Here is a 12,468-nt window from a genome sequence, read left to right as displayed (position 1 = left end):
GTTTTATTAAATTTGAAAAAATACTAGAATAATTAATGGAATCTAGGAGCAATTTATACACGTGGATCACACGTGCAACGGTGTGACTTTTCCTCTGTGACTTCGAAAACGTTGTGTCCGGCTCACTACTCTCCCACGTGACTTGTTTAGAGTGATTTTAATTTCCAACCGTGTATTTGTCCGGAGTTAAATTATAGAAAAATATAAATATGTACTTATATACTATTATTTTATTTAATTAATATAAAAGTATTAGATTCATTCTACATATGATCTTTTTATGACCGTCCATTTTAACTTTAAATTTCAATTTTTATGATTTTTTATTAATATAATTTAAATTGAGATTCGCTAACTAATAATATTATTAACTAATTAGAAGTACAAACTGCAACACATTTGGCCAAAAAAAACAATCATTATCATCATTTATTTGAGATATAATAACACGGTCTATAACCTTTTTCCCTTGATCTATATCAAATTTTTAAAATAAAGTACTCGCGTTTTTATTGAGTAAATAAATTTGAATTTTAACTTAAATATATTGAAGTATTAATTGCATGCTTCTGTCTAGTCTTAATATAATTTGTCTATTTAAAAAAAATTAATAACATAATATAATAAAATAGTAACAATCATATTGATAATTGATCTATATCTATATCTGCACTTTAAGTCATTTTTTATTAAATGTTACAAAATAACACTCAAATTAGATTTTAAGACATAAGATAAATTTAATCGGCAGGATTTTCATAAGAAAATTAATGGTAAAATTTTTTTTTTTTGAAAAATACTGTTAATTTCTTTTTAACCTGCAATTTTAATTTTAACAATTGTATACTTTCAACTTTTATTAAATTGTAATATTAAGGTGTATTTTATTTATAAAAAAAAAAAATTGGTTCGAGTGTTCTTTTCTCGTGGGTGTTCATGCATATTAAAGTAAATAATAAATTTTTATCAACAATTTAATAATAGTTTAATGCTTTTATTAATATTAATTTGATTGGAGAGGGCTTCATGAAAGGATTTTTTTTAAAATTCATAATGCATTCATGTGTTTGTTTTTGTTTATATTAAATGTGATATGGAAAATATTTAATTATATTTATTTGCTTGCATTAAATGTTTCATTGGATATTTCATTTGAGTCCTTCAATAGATACTTGGTTAACAAAAATATTTTTAAATATTATTTTAGAATTATAATTTTTTTTTGGAAAAATAAATTATAAGTTCTTGAAAGTTTCAAAATATCCCTGACAGAGACTCTGACATTTAAATTTGCCAAACAATCATTTTTTTTTTAAGTTTACTTTTTAGTCCATGCAGCTCACTCCATCAGTTTATTTAATCTTAAAACATATACTTCCTCTTAAAATGTATAGTTTTCGTTTAATATTACGTGTTTCGCATAACTATAAAAATGTTCAGTACCTTTTTTGTTTAATTTTATTGTTAATGGCGCTGCGTGGGCGGAGGGAAATAATAAATATGTTCATAAGACTGATATTGATCGGCCAATGAGTTGATATTAGAAGGCCCGAGCAAATCAGGTAAAACAATATGGGCTTGATCTTTGAGCCCGCATAACTATATCTGTGGACACATGAACTTCAATGCAAACACCTTCCGGAATGATGTCATGTACAATGTGATTGATGACGTTGCTCCTTAGCATCTCAAGTTAAAGCACGGGAAGGAGTTAATTGGTGCGCGGCGAGATTGACAGTCAAACTGTAAATACGGGAAACCTGTTCAGATCCCAGGGGATGTTCCTGCTATTATTTTTATGCAATCTTGGACCTGATTCCAGCTATTTAGAGTTTCTTGATAAATTTGAAAATATTTCTCTAAGGTAGTAGACCCATCATAATGCAGTGTTTTGGTTTATTTACTCTCCCCTCTTCCGGCTCTCACCTTTCCGGTTCTACGTCGGTGACAGTGTGGTCTACAAATTGTTATTATCACGTACATATCTCTATCGACTACATTCAACATAGATTTCCGTACCGGACTCCTCATTACTGCACCACAGGCTGAGAGGGGAGTATATGTTTGGCAGTTAGTTAATCCCTTGTATTTCAAGTTGATTGAACATCACCAATGGCCCTTTGGTAAACCGTATGACATCGTCATGGTTCAAATACAATTCAACAATAATTTGAGGAGGGCAATTCATATTCACAAATGATGGTTCACTTTCAGATTTTTTACTACCCTACATCCGAGTACATGTGGTTTCCTTCATGTATTTAAAAATTGTGTACTGTTATTTCTGAGTAATCTGGTGTTATTTCCGTTAACAATGTAATTCGTGTTGTGTCTTACCTTGTTAGAAGAATAGACCAACATGTACTCGACATAAAACAAGATTTTAATATACAATACAATATTTATTAATATATTTATTTTGCCTTATGTTTTTTTTTTATTTTTTTCTGGATATGAATCTATTTGTCTTATTTATACATGTATCGTTTCTTTTGTACTTATACATACATGTCTTACTTCTGCATACCCTTCATTGTGTTTTTCTCGTTATCTGGCATTGTGACCTAAATGGGTATTTGTTTACTTAGTACTCGGGAAGCTATAGTTATTATATGTATTTTGGAAGCTTTCGCTTATTATGTTTGTTTTTACATTTCTATTTATTCAAATTCAAATTCCAAATGACAGGTAATGATGAATCGGCTAGGCCAGGCATAATGGGTACTCCACCTCGGGGCTCTCCACTAATGGCGGGAACTTTATTTTGAATAACGACATCTGATTGGGCCACCTGGCGGTGGGCCTGGGGGCGGCCGTTAGGTAAAAAATTTATAATGCATTTTTGTATTTGTTTTGTTTGTATTAAATGTGAAATTAATTGTGGGAAATATTTAATTACATTTATTTGTTTGCATTAAATGTTTCATTAGATATTTCATTTGAGTCCTCTAAGTAGATACTAGGTTAATTAAAATATTTTTAAATATTATTTTAGAATTATGAATTTTTTTTAGGGAAAATAAACTATATATTCTTGAAAGTTTCAAAACATCCTAGACAAACGTTCTGACATTTAAATTTGCCAGACAATATCCATTATTTTTCTAATAGTTTACTTTTTAGTCCATGCAGTTCATTTCGTCAGTTTATTCTATCTTACAACATATATTTCTCATTTAAATGGTATAGTTTTCATTTAACATTACATGTTTCGTGTAATTACAAAAATATTCACTTACCATATAGTACCATTTCGTTTAATATCTGACACTTCCAATTAATATTATGTGTTTCCGCTTAGAAAATCAAGAGGCATTTTCGTCAAAATCAGTTACTTTTATGACAAAATGACAAAAACAATGTAAAAAAAAGGGACCTTCTATAAATATTCAAACTCAGAAGCCTTTTTTTTTTTTTGTGAAAAACCAAACTTCAAAGGGACTATTTAATTTGTTTATTATATGTTTTTTTATTATATGATATGTAATATATAATATAATATTCATTGTATTTGTTAATTATAAAATAAATAATTTCAAGGAAAGAAAACAATTTGTTGATTTTTTTTTTGTTTATATTAAATATGGTATTAATAATTAAAAATAATTTCACTTATTTATTTGTGCCTTAAATGTTGATTCATTTGTTATTTGGTTGTGTGTGTTTCTTTTGTTAAAAATATCACATATGTTTGATATGTTTTTTATTTGGATAAATTTACAAAGAGTGAAAAATCAAGTTAGTGTTCTACCAAATATTTTTTAAATTTATTTTGTCAAATTTAAAAAGCATAATAATTAAGTTTTGCACTAATCTATATTTTGATTAGGATATTTTTTATATTCATTTTGTCAAATTTAAAAGCATAATGACTAAGTTTTGTACTAATTTATATTCTGATTAAAAATGTGTATAAATTTTTTTTCATAATTAGAATCAAACAGTGAAATTTGGAATAGTAAGACGTAGGAATTATTTGATACAAATTCCACACAAATATCGCTTTGGATTTTATTGGAATAGATTTTGATGCAAGTGATTATAAAAATAAACATAAAAACTATGCTTAACATTACTTAGTTTATTTCTCTGTATATTTCTTTAAACACAATTAAAAAAATTTATATTTTAATTTTTACTTACTGTTAGTAACTGTTGAAATGTCCATAGGATGATGGGTTTCACCTGAACTCGAGTTTAGTCGAATATGGTTACACGTGTGCACTTCAACTTTGATTCTATACTAATAAATTTAATGCAAAATGTTATGTAGTTAGAAAATCTACCGATATGTTGCATAATTTTAAATAACATGGTGGTACACACACAATATATATCTAACAACAATTGTTTTGAATTGATAAGCTCTATTATGACGAAGATCTTCCCATGGGAAGGTTTTTAAAACTTACTAAAATAAACACTCTTTTGTATATATATATATTGACAATAGATGACAAGCGCCCCCCATCTAAGGGTAAGTCAAGGACGTACACTTGTGTGGAGCGCAACTGCAAGCTCAACACCACCATGCTCTCACCTTACGCGGACGTAGAATTCGATCTCGTGTCCTCCCCAAAACAAACACCATATGTAAGGAACCTGATACCAATTGACCAAATACCATTGGTTGTATTTTTTTTTATTTCATTATAAATAAAAATTATCATTAATATTTGAAAAAAAAACGTATGTGGTTTTCGAGTTTTGCAAAGTAAGGAGTGGATATTTTTTTTCTTCCGATTCTATAACGTGTGGTTTCCTAGATTTGCAAAAAAATAGTTACCCAAATTTGCAAAAATAGGACAAACATTTATCAAACAATTAACGGTGTTAACTCTTATGGGCAGAAATCGTCATTTAATTTAAAAATTAACTTATATGACATATATATGTATACATATATTTTAAGTTTATTAATCTCTCCCAGGATTCCAGAAAAAAACTTAAATTTTAAAATTCAAATAAAATCATATTAAAAAATCATGTTGAAAAATCATATTACTTGTGCCATATAACAGTTTTTTATATGAATGGACGATTTTGTCCATATCAAAAATGAAAAAGTTATTGGTTTTAAAAAACTTGCAAATCTGAAAAACCACAAAACATATCATCACTCGTTATTTTGCAAAACTCGGAAACCACATAGGTTTTTTTTTTTAAATTTTTCCTAATATTTATTCCACATAAATATATACATTTTAAAAACCATCTAAAATAATAAAATTTTATTAAGAAGTCCACGATTTTCCCGCCCGCTCATTGATTTTCTCGCGCTAATTTTTTTCAAATTAATCTCTCGATTCAATCACTAGGGCTTGCCGTCAATGGCGGTTGTGCAGAGATTTGGGCAGGGGATCACTGTTAGGAGGAGCTTGCCCCTCCATCCATGGCCTCTGCTCCTCTGCGCCTTCGCATGGGGTTTCGTTTTCAGGCTTTTTAGGGTTCAATCGGATGTTCTCCCATGGAGTAATGGTGAGAACTGATTTGAAGGTTTTGCTTCATTTTTAAAAAAAAAAATTTATCTTTTTGTTTCGCTTGGTATTTGTGTTTAGATTAATGAATTTAGTGGGTTTTCATTTCCAGATTTCGGTTTCAATGTGTACTAATTGATAAAAAAAATCTTTTTTTGTTTGTTTGTTTTGCTTGAGTTTGTTTGTGCTTAGATTCATGGATTTAGTGGGGTTTCATTTCCCGATTTCGGTTTCAGTGTGCACTAATGGGAAAAATTTTTTTTGCTTGAGTTTGTTTGTGTTTAGATTCATGGATTTAGTGAGGTTTCATTTCCAGATTTTGATTTCTAAGTGTACTAATGGTAGTAATATAACTAGAGCTCTTGCAGTATATAGAGAAGAAGGCGAATTGGAGATGTTTAGGATTTTTCATGCAGAGAGAGTTCAATTGAGAACATAAGATATTCCCAATTCCATGATTTTTTGCTTGGGAACCTCTTCTGATGTGCTTTTCTTCCTGACATTGTATAGCTGTTTGTATGAATAGAGTGCTTAAACGCATTTAGCTTAACATGATTTTATTTCCATTGATTTGAATCTAGTGTTCATATATGTTAGCTAATTTCTGTTAAATTCTTGTTATGTATAGGCTTCAATTCACTTCTCAATTATTGCGGTGATTTCGACCCTTGCTTGTGTGCTTGCATGGCCTGTCATAAATCTATTCATTGCTCATCTTGTGTGTCGCGTTTTGGTATGCTTGCCAACACTATAGCAGTTTGTGTCTTACTTGTTTGTATCAATGTAGTGCTCAAATGTGTTTAGTTGAGAATGGTATGCATTCGTCATTTTCTCTTCCTTGATTAGCTATAAATCATATGAATCTATTGCTCATCTTTTTGAGCTAAACATTGTTAAATTCTTGTTAAGACTTAAGAGTAGCCTTTGGTTTTCTTCTCTGTAATTGTGGAAATTGAGATTGTTGCAAACCTGGTTTAGTCCTATATCGCCTAATTGAGGGGGAGTCCATATGCATATATGTGGGGGGCAATCCCACCCTATCAGGCCGGTCTTTTGGGGTTGTGGGTCCCCCGCTGTGTGCAACAGAGATCCTAGTTAGTGAGATCTAATTGCCTCATGGATGAATTGGATTACTTTTTAGCTCCATGTGCTATGGATTTTCAACTTGGATATTGTCTCAATTATTTAGAAGGATCATGTTGAATTTTTCTCTATGATTGTTGAATCTTATCAGTTGATTACGATTTTCATGTCTCTTCTGACGAATCTTACCTCGTCTATCCTGAGCATGATAGCATAATTAATTGTAATAAATAATCCAATCTGCAATGAACTTCTTTTGCATTGACCTGTTTGAAAAACTTTAATGGCATCTAAATGTCACAATTCTTCATACAGATGGATTTATATTAGGAGCAGGGCTTATTGGTTTCCTTTCTCCAGAAATTCTGCAACTCTAGCAATGCCTGTGCTATTTGAGTCTGCAGGCCTGGAGATGAGAATATCCAGTTTATCGTTCATTCTCGAAAAAGGCAAGTTATTTTTCTTCTTTCATTATATTTTGTAGAGGTTTTCAATTTTTGTGCTGACCATCATACAACATAAGGATCCATGCTAGAACATAATTAGATTATTTTTATGACTTTCAATTGACCAAATATTGGTTTCATCTATCAGTTTGACTTATGCTTGTTCTTCATCTCCAAATTTACCTTCAAATCCAAAATTATCTTGCATAGGTTTATGTGAGGTGTCCAGCCCTGTTTGAAGCTCTAAGATGGATGTATAACTCAATATTGAGTTTGTGCAGAAATTACTGTAGCAACGGGGATGCAGAGAATGGCTGTAAACCTCACGGGCTCCATGCGGCCCGCATGGAGACCGTATGGGCTACTGTAGCATCCCGAATGAGTTACTTAACTCTTCATTCTCTCTTCAATGAATAGTGCATTCTTGAGGTCTCTTGAGAGAAAAAGAAAGGGAGAGAGTGCTACGGGCTAGGGCTTCAACATCCATCAAAGGGGAAGCCTTGAAGACATCCTAGAGTTTCGGATCTGAGCTTGTGAGCTCAAAGAAGAAGAAGTGAAGGTATATTTGTACTCTTTTTCTTCATTCTTGTAAACCTAAGCTAGGGGTTACAAGAAGGTGGGAAGGTTGCTAGGGCAAGTTGTTTATCATCTTGTTGTGTGTTCTTATTTGCTCAAGAGAGGCTTATTGTATATTTGTATGCATTGATTAGCCGGATTAAGCTAGGTTGTAGCTTAAGGGAGAAGAAGAACACTGTAGCACTCCCATACCAATTGAACACTTTAGGTCCTTGTGGTTTCTCTTTGTAGTGAGGAGTTTTCCCACAAGGATTATTTCTGAAAAATGATGTACATTGGTTTTTGAATGAGAATTGTGTATTTGCTTGTCGTTTGATCCAAAGGGGTGAATAGTATTGACTGCCAGGTTTTGTCCGTTGTGCTGTGTGTTGTATACCCCGGGCTCCCTAACAGTTTAAGTCTTAGAAGTCATTGAGCACCATATTCAAGCACTCTTTTCTTATGATTTGTAGCCAGTGCTACTGAATTCTTTCATGAAATACTTAATACTACACTCAATTCTGTTCCTTGTCAAGCACTAGAACCATTTCATTTTTCAAGTTTTGTTTTCCAATTCTGGATGCAGACAATAAATAGTGAATATCTTCCCTTCAGGGCTTATTGTTTTGTTTTTTTGTTTTAATGAGATGAACTAATGAATCTATGGTTGCTGTTATGACCTTTGACTTATATTTAAGAAAATTGTTATTGTATTCAATGACAGTGCTACAATGGCCTGTTTTGTCTGTATGCTAATGAGCTAATCTTCAGAGGAAATCCGCCACCAAAGAAATTCAACACAACTTAAAAGTCCTAACAAGTGTTCTCATAATTTAAGCATTTGTTCAACTTAATAAAACTTATTATATTCTTAGATTTATTATTTTCTATTTTATATATAAAAAATAATTATTGTTTAAAAGGTGAGTAGTAATACTGTTGACTCAGGAACCTTGGGCTAGCCCAATGGTAACTACCCATGGTTGTAAGTAAGAGGTCTCAAGTTCAAAGCTCTCAGCTTACAATTCATATTTAGGGTCCCCTGTGAGAGTTCTGTGTGAGGATTACCTCTCGTTCTCCCCTCTAGGGTTGCATGGCGGGGGTCAAAAAAAAAAAAAACTGTTGACTCTTATGTGAAAAGTTAAAAGTTCATTTCTCACTTACAGTATGGTCAAAGATTTGAAGAGTGTGTGTTATGATTTGTCTATATTATTTTAAAAAATAAAAATAAATAAAATCATCAACATCACAAATGTATATTAGTTTAACTTTATAAAGAATTTTCACTTAAAATTGTTTGTAGGGTTATGTTTTTAAGAATGTAAGTCTGTATGGTTCTATTTAAATATTTAGGTAGATTATTTTTTTATTTTATATTTTTATAATTTGAACAAGTTATTTAAAACACACATATACAAGTTTTTATTATTACATTTTAATCATCTATTAGGAGTAGGGGTGGCAAAAATTCGGGTCCGGACAAAACCGGGTTCGGACAACTACTAATATAAATAGAAAAACTTGTGTCCGAACCCGGCCCGGTTTTAAATCCGGACAAACTTGGCATGTCCAAACCCGGTTTATTTTAAAACCGGGTTGTCCGGATGTCCAAATTTGTCCGAATTCTATAAAGTTTATTTTTTTAAGTTCAGCTCAAATATTAAATTATACAAAAAATAATTTAATTCACATTAAATGCAAAAAAACATCAATAATCCAAAACTCAACTCAAATTATAGAAAAATCTAAGTCTTAATAGAAAAAACAATATATGTTTAAAGTTTTTTTAGAAGAATAGCTTTTAAAAACAAATGGGCTAAGGTTGTGAGCTTTTAAAGTTTTAGGGGTTAAAAGGGCGATTGTCCAATTTCTATGTCCGGACCCGGCCGGATTTCATCCGGACAACTAGCGTACGTCCGGGACCCGTACCCGCGATTCTGAAACCCTTATGTCCAAACCCTTTTTATTCCGGGCCGGACAAAACCGGGCCGGCGGGTCCGGACAGATTATTGCCACCCCTAATTAGGAGTTAATATTTTAATTATTTCATTATTGTTTTTGCAGTATTAATCCAACAACCTATTAAACACCGTTCTAAAAAAAACACTAAAAAACACCGCTAAAGTTTAAAGTTTATTTTTCTATTAAAAAATTACAAATACTTTATTATAAGTTAAAAAAATAAATAAAAAAAAAACATCACCCACTCATTTTTCTCTTTGTTTATTTTGTTTAATAAATACAATTCATTGTTAAAATATAAAATATCATGTCATGTCATGCCACACAAGCCAGTTTGACATCTATAAATTCCAGCTGACAAAAATTCCCACAAACATCTCTTTCAATGCATTTGTTTCTTTTACAGAAACACATTTCATGACTATAATTTATTAGATTTAAGTATTTAACCTCATAAATATGCTTCAGTCAAAATTTTAAAAAATAAAAAATTTAAGACATGACAAAGATATTATTGATATTTAATAATTTTATATTTTATTATGTTAATAAAATACCAAACATCTATTCGAATAATAAATTTCTTTTGTCATGTTATCTGGTTTGTGATTGCAAATATTGCTTTAGAAATCACAACCATGAAGCTATAAAATGAATATTTGTTAGGTAAATAAATAATTCAGACTAATTGATTGAAGACATTGGCTCCTATTGACACTTTATTTGTTTATATATTTATTTATTTCTTAAAAAACAACCTCAAATCCCATGGAGGATTTGTTCTCAATAAATACAACCTTCTCTTTATAATATTTTCATCACATATAAACAATAATAATAATAATAATAATAATATAAATAATAATTTTGAGAACCTTTCCAGAACTCATTGGTTTTTTCCGTTAACAGTGAGTGGGTAGGTGTGAGTTTGAAATCTCATACCCACAGATTATTCATTGAGACCAGATTATATCTTGGGCTTTAGTGTAAGTTTTCTATGGAAAAAACTGCATTCTTCACCTCTCTAAGATTGTATGATGAAAAAAATTTATATTATGAGGGTTATGGTTTTTTATATATTATTTTAGACTCATTTAGCAGGTTTTTATTGTTCTATCTGTAACATCTGTTAGCTCTTCCTATATGATAGATCGCTAAAAGGCTGTTAAGTGTAATTAGTCTACTATCTCATTTACTTGTTGTTTTGGCACCTTTAATAGAAAAGTAATAATATTAATAATAATAATAATTTTAGGGGATGTGTATGTAAAAGTGTTAGTTTTAATTTTTTTTAAAGATATAAATATTATTCCAAATATTGGCAAAGTCTATTATATTGTTATTGAGGCCTTTCAGTGCTTTCACCCATATTATGTAACATTTTTTACAAGATCCTTTTTAAGAGTTAAATAAAATGAATACCTTTCAGACCTTTTTAATGAAATGCAAATATCTAAATTTCAAATTTAATTTTGAAAAATTTCCTTCTAGACTTATTGAATGATTGTAGAGTAAGACATGTCTCGTGTGAAATTGGTTGATAAGGAAAGAATGTTAGACCACTTTTTACTTAAAGTTAATGAGTGGAAAGTTGAAATTTATATATATATATATATATAAACCACAATTATCTTTACTTAATAGATCGTTAAGGGATAGATAGATACAATAGTTACTATAGTTCGAGAACTCTCTAGAGTTATTAATTCTATTAGACATCTATCATACAACTCTGGAGAAAAAGAACACTTTTTATGGAGGATTTAAATGTGCATTTGTGAGCTGAGAGACTTAAACTCAGCCTCCTCTGAATGTAAATTATATGAGAATCAGTGGACTATACGTTCATTTTGGATATAAGATTATGTTATATTACAATGATTTAAAAACCGGACCGGACCGGCCGGTTCAACCGGTTCAACCGGGAACCGGCCGGTAAACCGGTCCGGTTAGTAATATATACTACAAAAGAACCGGACCGGCCGGTTCAACCGGTTCAACCGGTGAACCGGTGAACCGGTTGGACCGGACCGGTTAATTAATAATTTATTAATTAATTTAATTAATTTATTTTATAATTAAAAACTTATATCAAGTTAACAAAAAAGTCAAAAAAATAAAAAACAAGATGCATAAAAAATATCAATATATTATAATTTATTATTATTAATTTATTATAATTAACTTATAATTTTACACTAATCAATAATTAAACTCATTAAAGTTAAAGTGTTAAACCAAATATTTGAACGGTTTGGTTTTAATTTTTTAATCATTATTGTTGTTGTTGTATACTTGTAGACTTATATTTTATTTAATTCTTTATTTTTCAATATTTGTTGTATAGTTGTATTTTTGTATATTTGTATTTTGAAAATTTTAATTTTATGTAAAGTTAAAACTTTATGACCTCATAAAGGTAATTTAAATTTGCAATATGTAATTTTGTATCTTTTTTTATTATTTTTTCTTTATTTTTGAAATTATTTTTTACTTATTTTTAATGTTTTTTAAATTTTTAAATATTTATTTATTTGAAAAAATTAAATCCGGTTGAACCGGCCGGTTCAACCGGTTCAACCGGTTGGACAGGAACCGGTTGCTTAACCGGTTCAACAACCGGTCCGGTTATTAAAACATTGTTATATTATTTGTGAGACTCGAAACGTAAATCACTTGAGAACGGGTGATATATGCTCCTAATTAAGATTATGTTATGTTTTTTTTAATTTTTTTTTATGGTTTATATTGTGTTGTTATGTTTATATTTAGTTTATGTATATATATTGTGGAATATTTAAATCTTTTAATAATTTCAACTGTCTTCACTCATGCATTTTGGGAAACACATGGATCATTTTTTTATTTAATTAATGCATGTGCTTTCTCATCTTTTGAAAAATATTGCATCAAATTTGCCACCTAAAAGTTTTTTAAAATTAATT

This window comes from Dioscorea cayenensis, chromosome 3 (genome assembly GCF_009730915.1).
Source record: "Dioscorea cayenensis subsp. rotundata cultivar TDr96_F1 chromosome 3, TDr96_F1_v2_PseudoChromosome.rev07_lg8_w22 25.fasta, whole genome shotgun sequence".
Classification (NCBI taxonomy): domain Eukaryota; kingdom Viridiplantae; phylum Streptophyta; class Magnoliopsida; order Dioscoreales; family Dioscoreaceae; genus Dioscorea; species Dioscorea cayenensis.
This window is presented reverse-complemented; position numbering follows the sequence as displayed.